The sequence below is a fragment of the Haliotis cracherodii genome, unplaced genomic scaffold (genome assembly GCF_022045235.1).
Source record: "Haliotis cracherodii isolate W230 unplaced genomic scaffold, xgHalCrac1.p SCAF_11, whole genome shotgun sequence".
In the NCBI taxonomy this organism is placed as follows: Eukaryota; Metazoa; Mollusca; class Gastropoda; order Lepetellida; family Haliotidae; genus Haliotis; species Haliotis cracherodii.
In genome coordinates, this window is record NW_027266266.1 from 48,253,746 (window position 1) to 48,277,001 (window position 23,256).

General features: G+C 40.3%; 1 pseudogene; it reads right to left on the minus strand.

Moving 5' to 3' along the window:
* LOC139455151 (tripartite motif-containing protein 42-like) overlaps nt 1–23,054 on the minus strand; it is a 28,650-nt pseudogene extending 5,596 nt beyond the window's left edge.
* Between the last annotated feature and the right edge of the window lie 202 nt (nt 23,055–23,256).

A 23,256-nucleotide genomic window follows, 5' to 3' on the forward strand; every position in this document is an offset into this window, starting at 1 on the left:
TGTATGTGTGTTTGTGTTTCTCTCTCTCTGTGTGTGTATGTGTGTTTGTGTTTCTGTGTGTGTTTCTTTGTGTATGTGTTTGTGTTTCTGTGTGCGTGTGTTTGTGTAACTGTGAGGGAGTTTGTGTTTCTGTATGTGTGTGTTTGTGTTACTGTGAGTGTGTTTGTGTTACTGTGTGTGTTTGTTTGTGTTTCTGTGTGTGTGTGTGTGTCTTTGTTTGTGTTTGTGTGTGTTTGCGTTTCTGTGTGTGTCTGTGCGTTTGTGTCTGTGTGTGTGTGAGAGAGAGAGAGAGAGAGAGAGAGAGAGAGAGAGAGAGAGAGAGAGAGAGAGAGATAAGGGCATATCGTAGTACTCAGAAACTTTAATTGTCAGCTTCTTGAATGATAGAAATGTTATTGGTCATACAACAACAACACATTACGTACACACACATCTTCTGCGGGATATAATTTGTCAAATTTCCTAGTCACCATTAATCGAGCTTAGTTAAGTTGTACATGCTTATGTTAATATTGAACCAAGTTCGTTGTAAGTCAAATTAAGTGTAAGTAAACAATCTACAATCTTTGAATATGAAAATATTATTTTCTTGTCCAGAATAAAGTCCCGAGATATCATTTATACGTCGACAACAGGAAACATCCCACTGCGATAAAAGGTTTACTCGTCTAACTTTTGTCTCTCTCACCACAACACATTTTCAGTTGACTTGGAAACATCATAAACATGGACATGACAAAGCAATTCGATATTGGTTGTTTCGTGTGTATCTACTAGTGAGGTGATCGCGAACCTTTCAGTGACAGTGAAAGCAGTAATTCATACGTTAACAGCTGAAACCTTCCGATAGATCAGTTTAAAAGCCCCGACTTGTGCATATTGATTTAGCAAAATCTGAGGAATTGTTTATATTTGTTGATGGCACGGTTTTGACATAGCGATTGATCTCACTTACAAAACATCAATATTAGAGAATACTAACTGAAACAGATTTCATTGGACTCGAAACAAACGAACACCCAACTTCAAGTTGTTAATACACTATCTGTGCATTGCGGGAACAGTAACAGTCATTGTGTCACAAGCCTTGAACCCCAAAGTGAGAGAGTGAGTTGGGTTTAACGCCGCTTTTAACAGTATAAAACAGTTATATCCCGACGTGTCACCTTAATGTGGGAGGAAAGCCCGAAGAGATGCAGGTCTCAGACGTTTACCACTTCGGTGAAACTCACGAGCACAGGTATGGTGCTGAAAAAAACTAGAAACATAATCGGGGCGAACCGGGATTCGAACCCACAATCATAGGTTTCAGGCGCGCCCAAGGGACGCAACTCTGCACAGCGAATCGAGGCTCCTTAGACGACTGGGCCACCCGTGTCAAATGAAAAATCAGAATGACATACAATGTAGTAGGAAAGTGAACAAGTGAGTGACTACAAGTACGTTCTGTCAATTGAACGGGGAAGTGGAGTTTCCCTATAAATATGCTGAAACATGTTTGGACCTTGGTAGATCACACATGGGGTGTCAGTATTATAATTTGCAATCTTTAAGGGACTCTTAGTGACATTAAATATCGGGAACAACGGTAGTCACATGGACTTCGGTGCCGCCATAATAATGTTGTAAGTAAGGATAAGAATTTATAGATGAACAACTTCTTTATTACAATTAAGAGCGACGTTTCGGTGTAGGTTCTAACACCGTTATCAAGCAAGTGATTTACAAAGTACTTACTTACTTACTTACTTTGGAGATTTAACGTGCGCTTTCCGACTGATGCGTATTTCGCACACGGGCCCGGCCAGGCCATTTAATGTGTTTCCGAAAGGGGCGAGGGTGGTCTGTGCAACCCAAGAGGGGGCTTTAGGGGTTGCTTATATAGAATTTGGGAATTTTGAGATTTGGAATAGATGCCGATGGGGTTGGGGAGGAGAACTAAGGGAGCTGGGTATGGTGGATGATTGTTTGTTTATGTGATTTTGATTTGGTAGGTTATTATGGTTTTATATGCGTTTTATTAGTTCCGTTTTTATTAAGAATACGCCTAAGGCCTTGAAGTTTTCTAGTTTATTTTGTGGGTTTAGTATTGCTTCTAGAGTGAGAGCCTTGTTTAGATTGAGGGTGGTTTGTAATGCGGTTCGATGTGTTAGGTAGTGTGTGCAGTGGATGAGTGCGTGTTCTGGGGTTTCTGGTTGTTTGCAGTGTGGGCAGTTACCTGTAGTGTGTTTTTTAAATTTTTTTAGGTGGTTATTTAGGTTGGTGTGTCCTGTTTGGAGTTTAGTGATTACTCTGTCGATTTTTTTTGATGGATGGAGAATTTTTGGTTTGGTTAGTGGTTTGCTGAGCACTCTTTTGATTTGGCTATTTGAGTTTAGATATAGGTTATGCCATTTTTTTGTGATTTTTTGTTTGTTTACACTTTTAATTTCTGATTTTGAGATGGGTAAGTTTAAGCTTATTTCTGGGATTTTGAGGGATAGTTTGGCTGCTTTATCGGCGTTTTCATTACCGTATAATCCTACGTGGGCGGGTATCCACAAGAAGGTTATTTGTTTGCCTGCTTTTGTTAGGTCGTTGGAACTTTTAAGTATTTGATTTATTAATTTAGGTCGGTTTTTGGTATTTTTGTTTTGGAGGGCTTGTAGTCCACTTAGGGAGTCAGTAAGTATTAGGATTTTTTGGTTGTTTTTGGATTCTTGATTGTGGAGGGCTGAGGCCATGCCCATTAGTTCGGCCGTGATTATTGATTGGTTATTTGGGAGTCGGAAGGATTGTGTGGTTTTAGTTGGTTGTGTGGTATGGACTCCGAAACCCGTGTGTTTGGAGGTCGGATCTGAGGATCCGTCCGTGTAAATGTGACACCAATTTGGCCAATTTTTGTGTATATATGCTAGTGTGGTAGTTTTAGCTATGTTTGCGTCGGTTTGTTTATTTATTTGGCTAGCTAGTGTTGTGTCTATTTTGGGTATTTTAAGTTTAGGGGTGAAGATATTTGATTGTTTGCAGTTTTGTTTAAGATTTTTAATTTGGTGTTCATTTAGGTAGTTTGTTATTCTTTGGGATATTGGGGTAAGTAAGGGGTGTTTACGAGCTAGAGCTTGGTTTTTAGGGCTGATGTTTTGGTTTATTAAGTTTTGGATGAGAGGGTTTGATTGGGACGCGGCCCAGAAATTTAAGCTTAGCTGTTCCCTGCGTAGACTTAGTGGCATTTCTCCTGTTAAGGCCTGAAGTGAGGTGTAGGAGGTGCCATGTTGGGTGCGTGTAATGAGTTTGAGAGCCTGATATTGTATTGAGTCAAGTTTTTTAGATAGAGAGTTGTTTAGGGTGTTGTATATGGCGCAGCCGTAGTCTAGTTTTGATCTAATTAGGGATATGTAGAGAGAGAGGAGAGTATCTTTGGAGGCTCCCCAGTTAGAGCCAGTTAGGCATCTTAGGGTGTTTAGGTCTTTACTGCATTTAGTTGTTAGGTTTTGGATGTGAGCATCCCAGGTGAGATGTTCATCGAAAATAAGTCCTAAGAATTTGGTTTGTTTTTGAAATTTGATTGTTTGATTGTTTAGCTGGAGGATTGGGGAGGCATGTTTTTATGTTTGAATACTATTCCTGTTGTTTTTTCTGAGTTAAGGGAGAAGCCCCATTTGTCAGCCCATTGTTGTATTTTATTAAGAGATTTTTGGAGTAGATTTTTGGCCATTTTCATGCTTTTTGTGCGGATCCAGATGGCTCCATCATCCGCGAATTTTGATGTGTTTACTTTAGGGGATAGACCCTCGAATAGATCGTTTATCATTATATTGAAGAGGGTGGGGCTGAGGATACTGCCATGTGGAGTGCCATTTTCTAGGGGACATTGGTCCGATAGAGTTTGGTCTATACACACGGTTATTTTACGATTGTTTAGGAAGTCCTGGATGTAGTTTATTATCTGACCTTTGAGTCCTATTTTTTTAAGTTTTTGTATTAGCCCATCGTGCCATACCATGTCGAAAGCTTTAGAGAAGTCTAAGAAGATGCCTGTGGTATATTGTTTATTTAGTTGTCCTGTCTTAATATCTTGTTCTAGTCGGGCGAGGTTATCTAGGGTTGAGCGGCCAGGAGTGAAACCGCTTTGATCTGGGTTTATGGTGTTATTTTGGGTTAAGTAATGTTGTAATCTATTTTTAGCCATTGATTCCATTACTTTACATGAGTTTGAAGTTAGGGATATTGGTCTATATGAGTTAGCTTGATTAGCTGGTTTATTAGGTTTAGGGATTGGTATGACTAGGGCCTGTTTCCAGGGAGTAGGAACCTGTCCGTTTAGGTAGATGAGATTGTATAGTTTGAGTAGTGCCTGGAGCAGTTTTAGGGGGAGTTTTTTAATTATTTGGTAAGAGGTTAGGTCTAATCCTGGGGCTGTGCCCTTTTTCCTGTTTTGGATTACGTAGAGGAGCTCCTCCATTGTGTAGGGTTGATTTATTTCTAGATTGTTATTGTTTGGTTCTTTTGTGGGTTTGTTTTCTGTTTTAAGTTTATCTTGGAATTTTTGGCTGAAGTTGCTGTTACTGCTAACGGCCGAAAAGTGGTTGGCGAGATTATTTGCTTTTTGGGCGGGGTTGGTTGAGTTGTTAATGTTAGGGTTTTTTTTATGTCGTTTTATGCCTCTAATGGCGTGGATTTTGCGCCAGACCGTTCTGGCATCTGTACGGTTATTTATACCTTCGCAGAATTTTTTCCAGTCTCTACTTTTGGCTATTTGGACTAGTTTTTGAACCTGGTGGTTTAGTTCGTGGGCTATGTTTAAATATTTGTAGTCGCGTTTTGCTTTATTGAAGGCTGATTTACGTTTTCGTCTAGTCTGTTCTATTTCCTCATTCCACCATGGTACCGTCGGTTTGCCTGTCTTAGATGTTTTGAAGGGGATGGAGGTTTTGGCTGCGTTTATTATATAGTCTGTTAGGTTTTTACAATAGGTTTCTGGATCATTATTTTCTATTTTGTTTAAGTTAGCTTCGTTGCAGATATCTTGGAATTGGTCCCAGTTAGCTTTGTTGTAATGGAATTTTGGTTCTTGGTTTTCTGTTTGGATTGGTACGTTTGTATTTCCTATGGTTATGTTTATGGGGAAGTGGTCGCTACCTAGCGGGACGTCGTGCACTTCCCATTGAGTGCTTTGGGCTAGATCTGCGGTGCATATGGTTAGGTCGATAGCCGACATTTTTTGGTTTATCTTATCGTACCTCGTGGGTTGGTTGCTATTAAGGAGGACTAGGTCGTTTGTTTCTATCCATTCGGAGATTAATTTGCCATGATTATCTATTTTATCATCTATGCTCCATGTAGGATGGTGAGCGTTAAAGTCTCCTAGGAATATAGTAGATTTATCGCTTATTTTGAGTAGTTTGTTTAGATCCTCAGGTTGGACTTTTTGTTCCGCCCAGTGGTAAATATTTATGATGTTTATGTTTCGGTTATTTAATGTGATTTTAATGCCGTGGCTTCTAGGTTTGGCGTGTCTATTTTTATTTCTTCGTAATTTATATCTTCCCTGATAAATATGATTAGTCCTCCTGCGGCTCTTCTTGTTTTCGGTTTAGCTCTGTCAGTTCTAACTGAGTTGTAGTTAGGTAGTGTGAATTTCGATTTTTTTGAGAATTTGGTTTCCTGTATACAAGCAATGTGAGGGCCTTTATTTAGTTTAAATTTAGTTTTTAGTTCATGGCCGTGGGAGGTGAGTCCGTTGGCGTTCCACTGAAAAATATTTAGTCCTTCCATTATTGGTTTCGGGTGATTGGTGATTTAGTTTTTAGTTTTTATTTTATTCGGTGAGTTCTTTTAGATGGAGGTTAAAGAGGAAGAAGGGAAGATCGGTTAATTTTAGATTGAAAGCTACTTTGTGGAAGGATTCCATACTAGCTTTTGGTGAGTTTTGACTATGCATATATGCTAGGAGTAAGGTGAGGTTATTTAGGTTTGGGGTGTTGGCTGGTTGGGAAGTTTGGTTTGTTTTAGTTGGAGTAGTGTCTATTGTTTCCTCAGTAGTGGAGAAATCTTCGTCATGGGTTGGATTAGGTTTAGCTGGTTGAGTGTCCATGGGGGAGGCATGTGATGTGGAGGGTTGTGAAGGTGTTGGCGGGATGGGTGTAGCTGATGTTTTCTTAGTGTTTGTGTTTTGTTGTTGTGCTTGCTTGTGGGAGAGCGTTGTTGCCATATGGGCTGTAGGGTGCTTGGATGAGGGCCGTGTTGTGGTGGTCATTTTGAGGTTTGTTTTGCATGCGGGGGTTGATGTTTTGGGAGGGTTCGTGGTTGGTTGAGTGGCTGCTTGTGTGTGTGAGGTGGGTGCGGTTTCTCGGTAGGGGTCCCAGACAGAGCTGTCGGTTATGGGTGTGGTGTTTGTTTGTGGGATGGTGTTTGGGTGTGGTGTAGGGAGGAGTGGTTTAGATGCAGGTGTAGCAAATTTTCGTGTTTGGATTTTAGCCGTTTCTATGTTTATGTGTTTGTTGGCCTGCTGGGTGAGTGTGTGTCTGTGTGGGCATTGGTTTGAAAGTGAGGTGTGTTGGGTGGATTTGCAGTGGATGCACCAGGGTGTGCATGTGCCTGGGCAGTCTGTTTGTGCGCATTTTTTACATTTAGTTTTAGGGTAGGTGCATTGGGAAGCAGCGTGGTTGTATTTGAGGCACTTTGAACATTGCTTAACCTGCTTTATATAGGGTTTGACTTCTAAGTTGGTGTGGGCTCCGAAGGATATGTGTTTGGGGGCTTCAGGGAATTTAGCGGTTTTTTTAAAGTTGATTATGACAATGGAGGTTGGGACCGTTTTTCCGTTTCTAGTTGAGGTTATTCTGCGCGTGCTGGTGATTAGGGGTTGAGGGTTTTGGTCTTGGTTTATGTTAGCTTCTAGAGAGTATAATTGTAAGTCCTCAGTTGTTTCCCTTGGGTTAACCCTAATTACGCCTCGTGTATATTGTTGCCAATTAGGTGTTTGTTTGATTACCGTGACGTGGAATATTTGAGTTATTTTATTTGCTGCGTTGTAAGATTCTCGGTTAGGAAAGATTATCTGGTATCCTTTGTTGGCTTTTTTAATATTGTTGTAATTTATTTTTTGTCTTTTGAACCAAAGTCCTATTTTGTCTGCCGAAAGTTCTAGTGAGAGAGTGGTGCCTGAGCCTGCTGAGAAGAAGTAGAGGGCGAAGGTGGTGAGGAAGGCGGCCGGGGAGGGTGTTGGCGATGGAGGTGGAGTGGATGTGTCGAGTTTGCGTTTTTTGGTGTTTTGTGGTGGCGAGTTAGCTGGTTTGGTTGGGGTGGTGTATGTCGTGTTTTCGCCATACTCGGTCGGGACGATGTTTTCGAGTGACCTCCCAGAAGTGTTGTGCGCTTCCGCAGGCGTGGGTGAGTAAGGAGCTGGAATGTCTGCGAGTGTGGCGTTGCGGGTGTCAGTCATATTGTTTGGGTGTTGTGTTGGAGAGCGTGTGTTGTGGTGAGTGGTGGTGGAGTGTTTTGGGGAGGTGAGTTGGTTTGTTGTTTTTACTTGGTGATTTGTGTTTAGGAGGCGGAGGAGGTTGCGGTGGTTATTTGTTGTTGGTTTTAGTAGGAGGGTTTGGGAAATGGATTATTTATTGAAGATTAAGTTTGATTCTGGAAGGCTGGGATAAGGTGAGACAAGTGGAAAGCGGGGATTAAGAGATATTTAGTCGAAGGAGTGGAGGTATGTGAGTGGTGGGCGTGGGTGGTGAGTAGGAAAGAGCGAGTGTTGTGTTTAGGAGAAGGGGGGATTAGGTGTTTTTTGTTTTTAGGAGCTGGGTGAAAGGGTGTGTTTGAGTGGTGGGCGTGGGTGTGAGTAGAAATGAGTGCGATTTACAAAGTGTAGGAAGCAGGTATATATACAAGTAGGAGGCAATGTTTATACAGTAGAGTAGATATTGTTATACTGGAGTAGAGAAGCCTGTTATGTATACACAAGGGCAGTGATGACAATCATCGGTGAAGTCAGTGCCATAAAAAAAGGATGAAGCCAGTAAAGTTAAACAACGGGATTATGGCCGATTGGCCGTCTTTGATGAGTTGATGGTACGCCGGGGGTATGTAATATCCTTGGTCACGGTTGATTGAGGGCGGTGGCGAGGGTTGTGACTCTCTCCCACTGGATGCTGTGGCTTGGGTTCTCACGGATGTGGTCTGATAGAGCTGATTTAGAGTCATCTTTGGAGACTGAGCTTTGATGTTCTTTAATTCGGGTTTTGAGGGGCCTAGATGTTTCTCCTATGTAAGCTTGTCCACAATTGCATGGAATGCCAAAAGCCAACAAAGGATACCAAATTATTTTCCCTAACCAAGAATCCTTCATGGCAGCCAATAAAATAACTCAAATATTCCACGTTACCATAATCAAACAAAAACCAAACTGGCAGCAATACACACAAGGCGTAAATTAGAGTCAATCCAAGAGAAAAAACTGAACTTTACTCCCTAGAAGCAAACATCAACCAAGACCTAAACCCTCAACCTCAAGTCACAAGTACCCGCAGAATCACCTCAACTAGAAATGGAAAAAACGGTCTCAACCTCAATTGTTATCATCAACTTAAAAAACCCGCTAGATTTCCAGAAGCCCCTAAAGACATATCTGTCGCAGTCCACACTAACTTAGAAGTCAAACCCTATATAAAAAGGTCAAACAATGTTCCAACTGCCTCAATTATGATCACACAGCCTCCCAATCCACATTTCAAAAAACTAAATGTAACAAATGCGCACAAACAGACTGCACAGGCACATGCTCACCCTGGTGCATCTACTGCGAATCCATCAAACACACTTCACTTTCAAACCAATGCCCACACAGACACACCCTCACCCAGCAGGCCAACAAACACATTAACATAGAAACGGCCAAAATCCAAACACGAAAATTTGCATCACCCGCATCAAAACCACTTCTCCCTACACCGCACCCAAACACCATCCCTCAAACAAATACCACACCCATAACCGCAAGCTCTGTCTGGGGCGACGACATAGAAACCGCACCCACCTCACACACACATGCAGCCACACAACAACCCACCAACTCTCCCACACCTCACATAGCCACAACATCAACACCCGCATGCAAAATAAACCACAAAACGACCACCACAACACGACCCTCATCCAAACACTCTACAGCCCACAAGGCAACAACATTACCCCACAAGCAAGTAAAAAAACTCACAAACACTAAATCCACAGCTACGCCCACCCCGCAAGCCCAAACACAACCCCCCACACCGCAAGCCACCCCTATGGAAACCCAAACAGCTAAATCTAACTTAACTGATGAAGAAGAGTACTCCACAACAGAAGAAACAATCGAAGCTACTCCAACTAAAGCAAATGAAACTACTTTCTCAGACCCTAAAAGAAAGAAAAAAACTTAACCGCAAAACCCCCCAAGTAACCACCATCAAAAACATAAACAGTCTCACTTTACTCCTAGCTTACATGCATAGTCAAAACTCACCAAAGGCTAGCATGAAATCCTTCCACAAAGTAGCATTCAATCTAAACTTACCCAATCTCCCCTTCTTCCTCTTTAACCTCCACCTAAAAGAAGTCACCAAGTAAAATAAAACTAAAACCAAAATTACAAAACACCCGACCCCAATAATGGAAGGACTAAATATTTTTCAGTGGAACGCCAACGGACTCACCTCCCATGAACTAAAAGCTAAATTTATACGAGATAAAGGCCCACATATTGCTTGTATTCAGGAAACTAAATTCTCCAAAAAATCCCAATTCACACTACCGAACTACCGAACTCAGATAGAACAGATAGAGCTAAACCAAAAACAGGTAGAGCCGCAGGAGGACTGATCATATATATCAGGGAAGATATAAACTACGACGAAATAAAGATAGACTCGCCAAACCTGGAAGCTAACGGAATTCAAATCACATTAAATAACAAAAAGATAAACATCATTAATATATACCACTGGGTAGAACAAAAAGTCCAACCCTAGGATCTAAATAAGCTACTCCAAATAAGCAACAAATCCACTGTATTCCTAGGAAACTTTAACGCTCACCATCCTACCTGGAGTATAAATGATAAAATAGATAATCATGGCAAACTTATATCCTAATGGATAGAAACAAACAAACGACCTAGTACTCCTAAATAACAAACAACCCACGAGGTACGATACGATTAACCAAAAAATGTCGGCTATCGACCTACCTAAATGCACCGCAGATCTAGCCCAAAGTACTCAATGGGAAGTACACGATGTCCCACAGATCACATAATAAAAGCAGCCAAAACCTCCATCCATCTTAAAACAACTAAACAGGCAAACTAATGTCCCCTAGAAAATGGCACTCCCCAGGGCAGTATCCTCATCCCCACAGTCTTCAATATAATGATAAATGATCTATTCGAGGGCCTATCCCCTAAAATAAACACCTAAATTCGCGGATGATGGAGCACTCTGGATCCGCACAAAAAGCATTAAAATGGCCCAAAACCTACTCCAAAAATCTCTAAACAAAATACAGCAATGGGCTGACAAATGGGGCTTCTCCCTTAACTCGGAAAAAAACACAGGTATAGTATTTAAACACAAAAACATGAAACCCGCCTCCACAAAACTCCAGCTAAACAACAAACCAATTCAATTCCTAAAACAAACCAAATTCTTAGGACTAATTTTCGATAAACATCTCTCCTGGGACGCTCACATAAATAATCTAATAACTAAACGTAGCAAAGATCTAAATACGCTAGGATGCCTGAGTGGCTCAAACTGGGGGGCCTCCAAAGACACCCTCCTCTCACTCTATATATCACTAATTAGATCTAAAATAGACTACGGATGTGCCATATACGACACCCTAAACCAATCCCTAAGCAAAAAACTAGACTCAATCCAATATCAGGCTCTAAAACTAATAACACGCACTCAACATGGCACCTCCTACACTTCACTCCAGGTCTTAACAGGAGAAATGCCACTAAATCTACGTAGGGAACAATTAACCCTAAATTTCTGGGCCGGGTCTCAATCCAACCCCCTAATCCAAAACCTAATAAACAAAAATATCATCCCCAAAAACCAAGCCCTAGCTCGAAAACACCCTCTACTTACTCCAATATCCCAAAGAATAACCAATTACTTAAATGAACACCAAATAAACTATCTTAAACAAAACTGTAAAAAATCAAATGTCTTCCCCCCAAAACTTAAAACACTCAAAATAGACATAACACAAGCTAGCACAATAAATAAACAAACCGACGCAAACATAGCAAAAACCACCTCACAAGCATACATACACGAAAATTGGCCAAATTGGTGTCACATTTACACGGACGGATCCTCAAATCCGATCTCCAAACACACAGGTTTCGGAGTCCATATCACACAACCAACTAAAACCACACAATCCTATCGACTACCAAACAATCAATCAATATTCACGGCCGAACTAATGGGCATGGCCTCAGCCCTTCATAATTAACAATCTAATTCCTAATACTTACTGACTCCCTCAGTGGACTACAAGCCCTCCAAAAAAAAACCACCCAAAACCGCCCTGAACTAATAAATCAAATACTAAAAAGCTCAAACGATTTAACTAAGGCAGGCAAACAAATAGTATTCATTTGGATCCCCGCCCACGTAGGATTATACGGCAATGAAAACGCCGATAAAGCAGCTAAACTATCCCTTAAAATCCCAGTAATAAGCCTAAACCTACGCATCTCCAAATCAGAAATTAAAAGTGTCAACAAACAAAAAATCACCAAAAAATGCCATTACCTATATCTAAACTCAAATAGCCAAATCAAAAAGGTTCTAAAAAAACCCCTAACCAAACCAAAAATTCTACATCCGTCCCAAAAAATCGACAGAGTAATCACTAAACTCCAAACAGGACATACCAACCTAAATAATCACCTCAAAATAATAAGAAAACACGCAACAAGAACCTGCCCACATTGCAAACAACAAGAAACCCCAGAACACGCACTCATACACTGCACCCACTACCTAACACACCGAACTACACTACAAACCATCCTATATCTAAATAAGGCTCTTACTCTAGATGCAATCCTACACCCACAAAATAAAATAGAAAAATTCAAAGCCTTAGGCGTATACTTAATCAAAACAGGACTAATAAATCGCATTTAAAACCCCAATAAACTACCAAAACCAAACCACATAATCAAACTAACAAACTTCCATACACAGCTCCCTAAGTTCGCCCCCCAAACCCTCTTGGCATTTTTTTCTAAATCTCAAAATTTCCAAAATTCTATATAAACAGCCACTAAAACACCCCTACTGGATTGCCAAACAACTTTTCCCCCTTTTCTGAAACGCATTAAATGGCTTGGCCGGGCGCGTGTGCGAAATACGCTGCAGTCGGAAAGCGCACGTAAAATCTCCAAAATAAGTAAGTAAGAAAGTGCATGGAATGTGGTACACTGCTCCTGATGGCTCTAGCTTGTGGCTGGATGGTGGTTTCCCTGTGGTTTTAATTGTGTTCTGAATAGTATGACTTCTTATGAAAACTACATCAATGTTGGCCTGTTTCTTTAAGAGTGTCTGGATTTTGTGGCTAACTATTCCAAAGTAGGGGAGGCTGATCACAACGGGTGCAGACTGAGATTTCTTGGTGATGTTCTTTATCGTCTGTTGTACTAGTTGCTCAGGATAGCGGTTATGCTGTGTATACTTGCTTACTTACACTCTGTAAATCACTTGCTTGATAACGGTGTTAGAACCTACACCGAAACGTCGCTCTTAATTGTAATAAAGAAGTTGTTCATCTATAATTTCTTATCCTTACTTAGTACTCCACCTTCTAAGAAAATAATGTTGTAGCATACACCAATTGAATCCCTAACCTGTTCACCAATGACCAGTTCAAAATGAAATCATGACAAATTCAATGGTCAGTCCATTGATTCTAGGATCAAAAGGTTAAACATTTAACTGAATGACGCAGTTGGATGTTGGGTAATTGGAGTTTTCAACGATCATGGCCAAAGGGAAGCAACTGAGCATTGCAAATTACGGCGCCTTAGACGACTAGGCCCCCGTTCCCCTCTGTGGGAACATGTTTTTTTAATATTTTTTTTAGACATATTCCAAAGTAGTAACATGCCTAAAAGTCTGGACAGCATGTTCAGACCATTGATATTCTGTTCCATAAATATTAAGTTCCAAAAAATGCTAGAAAGAAGTACTTTTTCATCAGGTTTTACAAAAAAAGTAAATCGTTCACTGGAGATACCGACAAAGACTTCGTAATGGTCGAAGGTGTTGCCAGCTGCCACGATCATGGATTCGAATCTCAGATCCGGCCTTTATCTTTCAGTTACGTATACCATCTCCCTGGTTAGCACTGCAGTCGTTCTTCTCTCCAACAACTAGGCTGACAAATCATAATAAAACGTATATACTATTCAAAGCAGTGTTGAACATAATGATTGAATACGTTATGGTTGATGTTAAACCGTTTATTTAATAAGAAAAAACATCCCAGAAATTTAATTATAAATTATACATATAACCATGCAACATAAATTAAAATGCTGCAGCATACACCACTGTAGACAGAACTAAATCCCTAAGCAGTTCACAAATTACCAGTACAAAATGAAATCACGACGATTTCCATGGCCAATCATCACATGTTTCAGGGAAATGGTTCAAAGAAACTTAAGTTCATTTAATGGCATTGTATGATTGCCATATATATATCAGCAGCAATTGTCAGCATCAATAAAGCTATTCATTGTGAATGATTGTTTTCAAAAATATTAATTCATTGGTCAATAAACAAAGAACATAAAAGGAAAAGCGTTTCCACATGAACACAATGTTTGAATATATTTTGTGCAATATGCAAAAGCAATACATATCCAGATGCTCAGGTCAGAAAGGAAGATACCATATTTACCATCACCAAAAAGACCTGGACTCCCCAATCCGACTGAATCATCAACATCAAATGATCAACCAAACCAATTACCCTTCCTAGACATAGAACCTTACAACAGTGATGGAAACATCCCCACAGTCCAGTATATTCACCACATGTCCCAGAAATTTAATTATACATTATACATATACCCATGCAACAGAAATTAAAATGCTGCAGCATACACCACTGTAGACAGAACTAAATCCCTAAGCAGTTCACAAATTACCAGTACAAAATGAAATCACGACGATTTCCATGGCCAATCATCACATGTTTCAGGGAAATGGTTCAAAGAAACTTAAGTTCAATTAATGGCATTATATGATTGCCATATATATATATATATATATCACCATCCCCTAACGAGCCCTAGTCATCAGCCACCGTGGTCCGGTGGGGTAGCCTACGGGTTAAAGCGTTCGCCCGTCACGCCGAAGGCCCGAGTTCGATTTCCCACATGGTTACGGTGTGTGAAGCCAATGTCTGGTGTCCGCCGGCGTGATATTGCTAAAAGCGACATAAAACGATACTTACTGCTAACCCTAACAAAGAAATCAACCATCATTTATTCTCAAACATCGTCCCACAGATAACATTGGAAACTGTGGGTGTGGGGTAGCACGTTGGTGCATTGTGGCGGGGTTCTTGTGGGCTACCTGTGTAACAAATCAACTTACTTCAAAACTCCGGGGTTGTTTGCCCTTTCAGTGGAAACCATGTCTTTCCCAAATTTTCAGAGGTGGAATAGTGAAAATAGCTCACGTTGAGCTTTCCTCATATTTATGTATACCAGTGCAGGGCAGCTGTAGTTGCCATGGCATATCCTTTCGTATAATAAACTATCAGCTTTGTAGCCCACAAGCACCTGCATACGTTGGCCAATCTCTATACTTGTTGTTTTTCAAAGCGCGGGCATCCTCTGTATGGTAGCCCATCCCCTACCTTTTATATATTGTCTAATGATATCACCCTCACCCAAAGAGCCATAGCCAACTGCAACTTTGACAAAGAAACCAATAATCCAGTAAATCAATGTCCCATTACCTTCACTTATCTTAGATAGCAGCCTTACAAAAGGTTCAACAGTTACTAGATCAGCAACCACCTTATGAAAACGGCCAACATAGATGTGACACTCACGTGTGACAGTTCACCAAAGAACATCCCACAGATCAAAGGAAAAGTTCGTCCGCTTGTCCGCCCCAAAACCTAAGGTACTGACAAACAACAGCGTCCACAATTTTTCATGAAAACCAAGAGTAATCACTGGGGAAGAAAGTAACCATACAAACCATACAAATTCAAAGAAACTAGCCATCAACTAACAAGCGTGGGTTTACAGTTTTCTGGGAAAATAAATAGTTTTATCCAAATGCAATGCCACGTCTATACGTCTTCAGCCTTTCTCTTGCACTGACGTTAAATTGTAACCTTACTCGTTCAACCTTTCTCCGTAAGAGCATGTCATAGCTGTGTCATGCCTGTCCACACATGACACAACCGACTACAGTCTGTTTAGCTCAAAATGAAAAGATGGATTGCAAAAATAAAAATCAACATCTATCATATGTGAATACTGTACACGGCAACGAATACGCTGTACCCAACAATATCTGGTTTATGTTAATTTTAATCCCACCACTGGAAAGAGTTGTTCAAGAAACTATCGTGTTGTTATGTGTACAAGCTGACATTTTTGGAGGAACAGCGCAAACACACACGTGCTACACAACGGACCAGGGAATGACAGCGGGGTCGTCTCATGATAATCACAATCTGACTCGCTCATGTCACAGCCCTCGTCGAATTGTTTGTGTTACTGTTGCTTGCTGAAGTCCATCACGTGAGCATTATCTTGACTATCGCGTTGAGGACTTCGGAAACGCAATGTTGCGATGTCTCCACTGTTATCCGACATAGGGATTCATTTACTAGCTTTTCAACATCCTGCAATTTAAACGTTGTTCAATCATTCAACGTCTCCTTTGACGATACCCCATTTGAACTCTATTGTGTTCAGATCGCAGTGGTAAGGGGGAAGTAGTAGGACGCCGTGACTTTGATCTTTGTTGTAACTGTCAACAATATTGGGCTCAGGTTTGTTAGATAAGATGATTTCATATTTTATAGCCATGGAAGGAAAGGTTATTCATCCATTGCAGCCTCGTCACAATGTCTCCTTTAAGGCTATTAAACGCCGCCTTGCTTTCTAGATTTTGCATACTGTGACATGGTTTTTTAGTCCATGATAATAAGGGACTTGGCCGGCAAAGCAGTGACCAAGTTATCGTTCACCCATTCCAGAAATACCTTGCCGTTCATTTCCGTGTATTAGTCGTCGAAAAGTCGTCCAGAGAAAACCCTGACTAGCACAGCCAGCATGGAGAACGATAAGTCTTTCCTATTTTCCCATTGGTAAAGTTCTCCAAGACTCCTTGTAGTTCCAACTGGCTACCCAATGACTGCTGGCTGTGCCATAGGCATTTACCCACGTCTCATCTAGGAAAACAGATGATATCCTATTCTTCACGTTTCTGTTTGATGGTTCGAAGATAATGATTTCGGAAACGAAGGATGTCAGAGCCCTATTTTCACCACTTATCCATTTGTATCTGTATTCAAATGTATGCATAAGTTGCCCTTGCCTGTATTTTGTAACATTTAAATCATGTTCAGTCCCTCCGTTCAAGATGTCAAATTGTACACATAACAACATGATAGTCTCTCAAACAACGTTTTCAAGTATCATAAACACCGCTTAAATGTTGCTCCTCAGACGATTCGACCACCAGTGACTCTCATGGTCCCCAAGTTATCAAGAAGGTATTTTATAAAGCTGTAGATTGGCTGTACAATGGGCATCAGTTTTTATGATCTGATCACTGAAGGCTGTCTTCTTTTTATCCTGTCATATATTAGAGATAATTATATCTGTAATTTACAGGTAAACTAATCATGTTACATAAAACAATGCACACGCTGGGTCGACTGTTGATATTCTGGTGGAGCCTGGGATATTTAAAGACAATCTGTCCAGGAAATGCCTTGAAAGACATACTCTTTCCTCAGGTTTTACAAAACAAAGAAATTGCCCACTTGAAATGCTTGACGTTCTGAAAAGTAGTATATATCATGTTGTGGGTCCATGGAAAAAGCTTGTATTTCTTTCAAACAAGAATCCCAGGTCCGTACCAGAATAATAAAGATGGTCGGCCCCAAACCGATAGGTATTAAGCTAACATTGACCTAACCGTAAGTTTCTCGCAATTTGTATTATTTCTATCAGCTGCATTTGCTATTTACGTTATTATTCTCCAGTCGTCATAGTAAACATAGCGAAAAAGTTCCCCAACAGTCGTGTTCCAGGTTTTGATGTCTGTGGCGTTGTGCTTCTTCCCATGGAATCTTATCCAAAGATGACAAGCATAGTTGTTGCTTCTCCAGTCATAGAGTTGTCCTTCCTTGTAAAGGAAGTCAAGTTCATTCCAACTAGGGTGGTGTAGTGATCTCGTCTCTGTATGAATGAGGTTAGGGTATTTGATTTCCAGTTTGCCCGGGACTACCACAGCATGGTGTCCCCATACGTTGTCTTCATATGTTGTAAATTCTCTGTGCCATAAGATCATAAACTCTGTCCATGGCTTTGCTACCAATACTCCATTACAAAGAAGATGTTTTCCCTCATTTCCCATCGTAATGTCATACTTAAGGAGAGGATCGAAGGACTTGACAACTATCACATCCAGATCAAGATATATTCCGCCATACTCCAATAGGATCTCTAACCTCATGACATCACTCACATGCTCAATGATTTCTACTTTTCTGCCTCGAATGGTCGTCGGTTTGGGTCGGTAGATAAGATGCATACTTGGGATTTGGGCCCGAATGTCCTTCCAGTACTGACTTTCAGGTTCTTTGTCCATCCAGAAAAAGATCCTGTCTGGTTTGATAAATTTGTTAGCAGACATAACTGAAAGCATGTGATGAAACTCAAACTTATTCCTTCCATTGACGGAGTACTGAATGAAATGAACCGTCCTTGGCACCACGTCATGTGTATGTACTATGTTTCTCCCGAAGTCGATTTTTCTGTCTAGTAACTGGTTAAAATCAGATCTTTGTTTCGAAACGTAGAAAAGATCCTTGCTACTGACTTTACATATATTATTCTCAATACATAGTTTCTTTCTGAATTTGAATATGATAGGTACGAATGAACAAATGCCATAAACGACTAATAAAATTGTAAATGTCCTCCTGTAAATGATCTTCATTTTCTTGGTTTTACGTCAGGAGCTGGTTGTGTGGGTTGTATGCTGAAACATGAAACGTAATTTTAGAACAGGACCGACAATTATAACAGCAAACATGTTTAGAAGCCTTTCCTTATTCATAGGAAATCTCTGCTCAAAACAGAATCGATTTTACGATTTCGACTATATCATGAACATTTGTTTATGAATCACTATTAAATCATGATGATACCAGCTGTTCGCGAACAGGTGAGCGTATCCTGCCCCACTGGTGGCACCCGTTACTAACACATGCAAAGGCAAGTCCATTGTTAACCTGAGAAAAACACAGGTGAAGATACGGTACAAGTCAAAACAGGCAGTTGCATCAGACATCATGCAAAGGCAAGTACATTGTTAACCTGAGAAAAACCACGGGAACATACGGTACAAGTCAAAACAGGCAATTGCATCAGACATCATGCAAGGCAAGTACATTGTTAATCTGAAAGAAAAACCACGGGAACATATGGTACAAGTCAAAATAGGCAATTGCATCAAACATCATGCAAGGCAAGTACATTGTTAACCTGAAAAAAAAAAACCACGGTAACATACGGTACAAGTCAGGCAACAGGCAGTTGCATCAGACATCATTTTTGTCCCTGACGCCTCAAATTGGGAAATGCCTTCCACATGTCTACCATGAAACCTTTTGAAGCTTAACTTAGGCCTAGAATGTTACATATATAACTATAAACTGGTTAGTCATCGGTCTGTGGTACATTACTGATATATTGCCGTCCTTCGTCGACAGGTTTGTATAATATATACATTACTCTGTATTGCCAGTTCAATATTGACCCACTGTTCCTTCAGAGGTCGATGTGGCTGGGTGGTTGTTTGGTTCCTGACGGGGATGTAATGTTGTCACTGTGTTTGCTTGGGTTCCATATATAACTTATTTCATGTCTTGTTTAGCAACAGATACCGTATATGCATATGATCATTGCCTATGGTTGCTAAATGTACTTGTGTATTTCCATCATGGTTAACAGTTAACGTCTAGATAAATACTATTTCACATAAGCAATTCAAATACAATTCCAAATCAGTTTCTCTGTCTGATGTGCAATGTGCGACTGGTAAGCTGAATCTTATTTCAACAGGAGGTGGTGCATGTTCTTGTAGAACCACAAGCAGCTCCTCTAACTTGTGCAAGAAAGACCACCATAAAATGTCCTTCTCAAGATCCAACAATTGCAAAGTCTCATGCTTGTACAAGTAAAGTTGCAATATTAACTGCTAATAAACGATACAACCATGTTTCATAACAACCTCAAAATGAATTTGATCTTTGTTAGACATAGAACCAACAGTACAATAGATGTTGAAGGAGTCGTAAAGATGCAAATATAAAGTTTAATAGCTGCAGATGTAACCATACCCCCACTGACCATGAAATAGCCCAAACGAACATATTTCTTAAACGTTTTGCTTTACCTTTATAGAATCTCTGCACTTGTACACAGCAGGCGTAATTCATGGAAATTGTGTGAATGTCGGGTGATATCGGTAGGGCAGGCTCTACTTACCCTTTTCGCGAACACCTGGTGTCATCACTGATTTTCCATTCCATTCATATAATTGCCCCTGTGTTTTGGCCCTTTACACCAAATGGATAATCAAGAAAATCGCTGGATTCGACTGTTGTGCACAACGCCATATGGATGTCATGCATAACCTTGACTTTTTCTCGAATATCTCACACTATCACATTCAATGTCTGACTGAGACAGAACCATGTGAGCTAGACAGTATTGATGTACCAGGAGTCTGTGTTCATCCGATCAACTTCAAGGACAGTGTAACCAGTTGATCATCATGGGGTATCATAATTGATGTTAAGAGACTATCCTCATCAACGATGTAACTGACTATTATTCCAAGGATCAATGACATCGAAGACATGGCTGAAGTTACCTATGGATATACAATCGGAAGTGTCTAAAACCTCTCTGACGATATTGGTCCAGACGACTTATCCCGTGACAATGTCCTGATTGACGAAGCTTTCATCTACTCTGATGTTCAACATTGCAAGAAAAAGACTATCAACATGATCAGGCAATCTATGGACGCATCTGCTTACTGTTATAGACACAAACCGCATGACATATGTATATATGTAACAGAAGACATTGGAAGTGACAAAGGTATCGGCAAACAAGTATGCCAGTGTCGTAGATAATTGTTTAGAAACAGTCGACATGCTAACTTAGTTCGTGACTTTGGTGGAATAATGTCATATATCCAGTGTGCTCTGTCGTTCCAGTTAATATATGACAGAAAAAAAAAATTGTAGGTTTCCAAGAAACTACTATGTATTTCCCAAATTACATAAATTCAATGTCTTGATGTCAAGTGATAAATGTAATAGCATAAGAAATTTGGCTATTTACATTTATAAGTCTATGCAATTAAGGACAAAACTGCTGATGTAAATTTCAACTACAAGAATGGCTGCTGTACAACTGCTGTGACATGGGCCGATGGCATACGTGATCTTGCTGAATAAACATAATATAAGCCTACTTTGTAGGATCCGGTGATTAAATGGTTCTAATTCGTTCAACTGATCAGTCGTCTTGCCAATGAATAACAAAAACACGTCTTGGGGCTACGATGGAAGAATTCGTTATAGAATTACAACAATTGAGCTACGGTTAGGAACAGGGTGCCTTCGGGCCTGCCATTTCAGTATATTGGGTTATGAGTGCGTTTATCAAACTTACGTCCCGCTCTATTTGTATGAGAGATGTTCGGTATTATCCTACGTATCCGCTTTCCTTCATTTCACAAATGGCGAGTAAGCAATATCGCAATGTCGCCATATCGCAATATTGCTACTTTGCCCAAACGCCATTTCGCTGTATCGCGTTACCATATCGCAATGTCTTCTCATGTTATCGCTATATCGTATCACGATATCGTATTGTCGTGTCATGCTATCGCTATGTCGTCACCATATAAATGGTCGTTTTTTTAGTCCCAAAGGGCAAAAACTCTCCTTTTGAAATCATAAAAGCGATGGCCCATCCTGTCGCTTCCGGTCTGGTTCTCGGATCAAGCCGCGCTGCGACAACCAGTAATATGTAGAGACGGAGCCAAGCTAAAGCGTTGCACCTTCATGAAAAACGGTCGTTTACAACCGAATATTGTTAACTAGCACATATTTTTTAGTGATTATTAGTTGAGGATATTAACACTTATTGAATCTTCAGTTAAAAGTCGATTTGTCACGATGGAAGATAGCGGGGAAATCGCCATAAAAAGCAGTATATTGCCACGGTATTTTCTACGTCAGATCGATGAAAGAATGAAAACGTATTTTATTAATTAGCCTTTGTGTTATTTCCCATGATAATTCAAAGCATTCAACTATTCAAACCTTAACAAATAGTTTCATACTACCATGGACTTCAACAATATAATAAGATTGGAGATACGCCTTACATTTGCACACAAACCTCTTTGGCAGGTCTTTACCATTGAGTATGAATCCGTGCCTTTACAAATAATTGAAGAAGAAAAAACGTTCAGAATAAAACAACTGATTTCAAATGTTACCTTTATATCAAAACTTCCTCTTAAATCGGATTTATTATTTTTTATTCTTACATTATGTTTTAGAAATATGCTAAATGAAAATCTAACATGCACCTATCAGTTGATATATACATACCAGTCATCATACTTTTTCTGCCCCTTATAAAACGTGTCCCACCATTAAGTGCTTTGAGTCATGACAGGTGTTAACTTATTGAAGTATAATTTCTTACAGAATTATGATACTCATGCTCTAAAAGTAGTAGTAGTAGTATAACAGAGATTTGTCCTATCAAACAACAAAATGTGACCACCCCACAAGATATGTATGATACATAAATAGATGTAAATCATAGTTATATCTTCCTGTTTTAGTAACATAACTTTTATAATTACACTCTTCAAAAACAGAAATGCACAGGTAGATTTGTAGTTAATTTCTTCTACCTTATCAAGTCGATATATATAATTTGATATCACAGATACAAAAATGAAATTTTGCAGCTCGACAGTAACATGTTGTCGTTGTACAAAGGCATTGGGAACTGGTCATTGTCATGTCACATAAGGGCACAAGGTTGCGCTGTAATCAGTATCTCGTGTGGTCGGCCCGGGCAGCAATCACGGCTCTACATCTCTAAACTGACTGGATACGTATACGCATTCTGGTCCAATCTGCTTCTAACGCTTTGGCCAGTTGTGAGTGTGTCTGCAGCTTGTTCTGACGTTGACGTAAACGTCGATCGAGTTCATCCCAGAGGTGTTCGATTGGGTCGATTCATGTAACAGTAGCAATTTGCTGTCAAATTTCCTTGAACCACAACCAAGTCAGATCACGTGGTGTAGGATAAGACCCTCACAATCAAATTCCAAGGCAAGAGTCGCCGTCGATGGATCTGTTGCAAAAAAGGGACGATAACTGGTCTTCTGCCTCGCGAAGATCGTTCCACTCTGGTCCGATATCCTCCTCAAACCAGGGATGCGTCCTGCAGTCTCCGTAGCTGTGGCATTGGGATGACCAAGTTGGAGCAGTTGAATGTAGCGATTCTGTGCAGGGGTGGTAACTCTTGGTCGGCCGGTTCTCGAAATGTCTGCAGTGAAATTGAACTGTGTGTATCGGCCCCAAAGGCGGCAAATGGTGCTGTTTCGGACGTTGAAGTGGGGTGCAACAAAAGACTGCAACTCCCCTCTTTGGATACGTCCAATGGCGATGTTCCGATCGGCAGCACTGAGTCTCGGCATTTTGGAACTTGAAACATGCTGGCAATTGAATGACAAATTATTGGCTCATGCTTGCCTTTTTGTAGCCACTACCACGAGTTACGAATGCCATAACTTGCACGTGCATTTTCTTTACTGTTTTCATCCATGACATGTTTGAACAAGTGTGAGAACAATGCCGTTTGAGACATTGCAAATGGACAATGAATGCCATTTGTCGAAT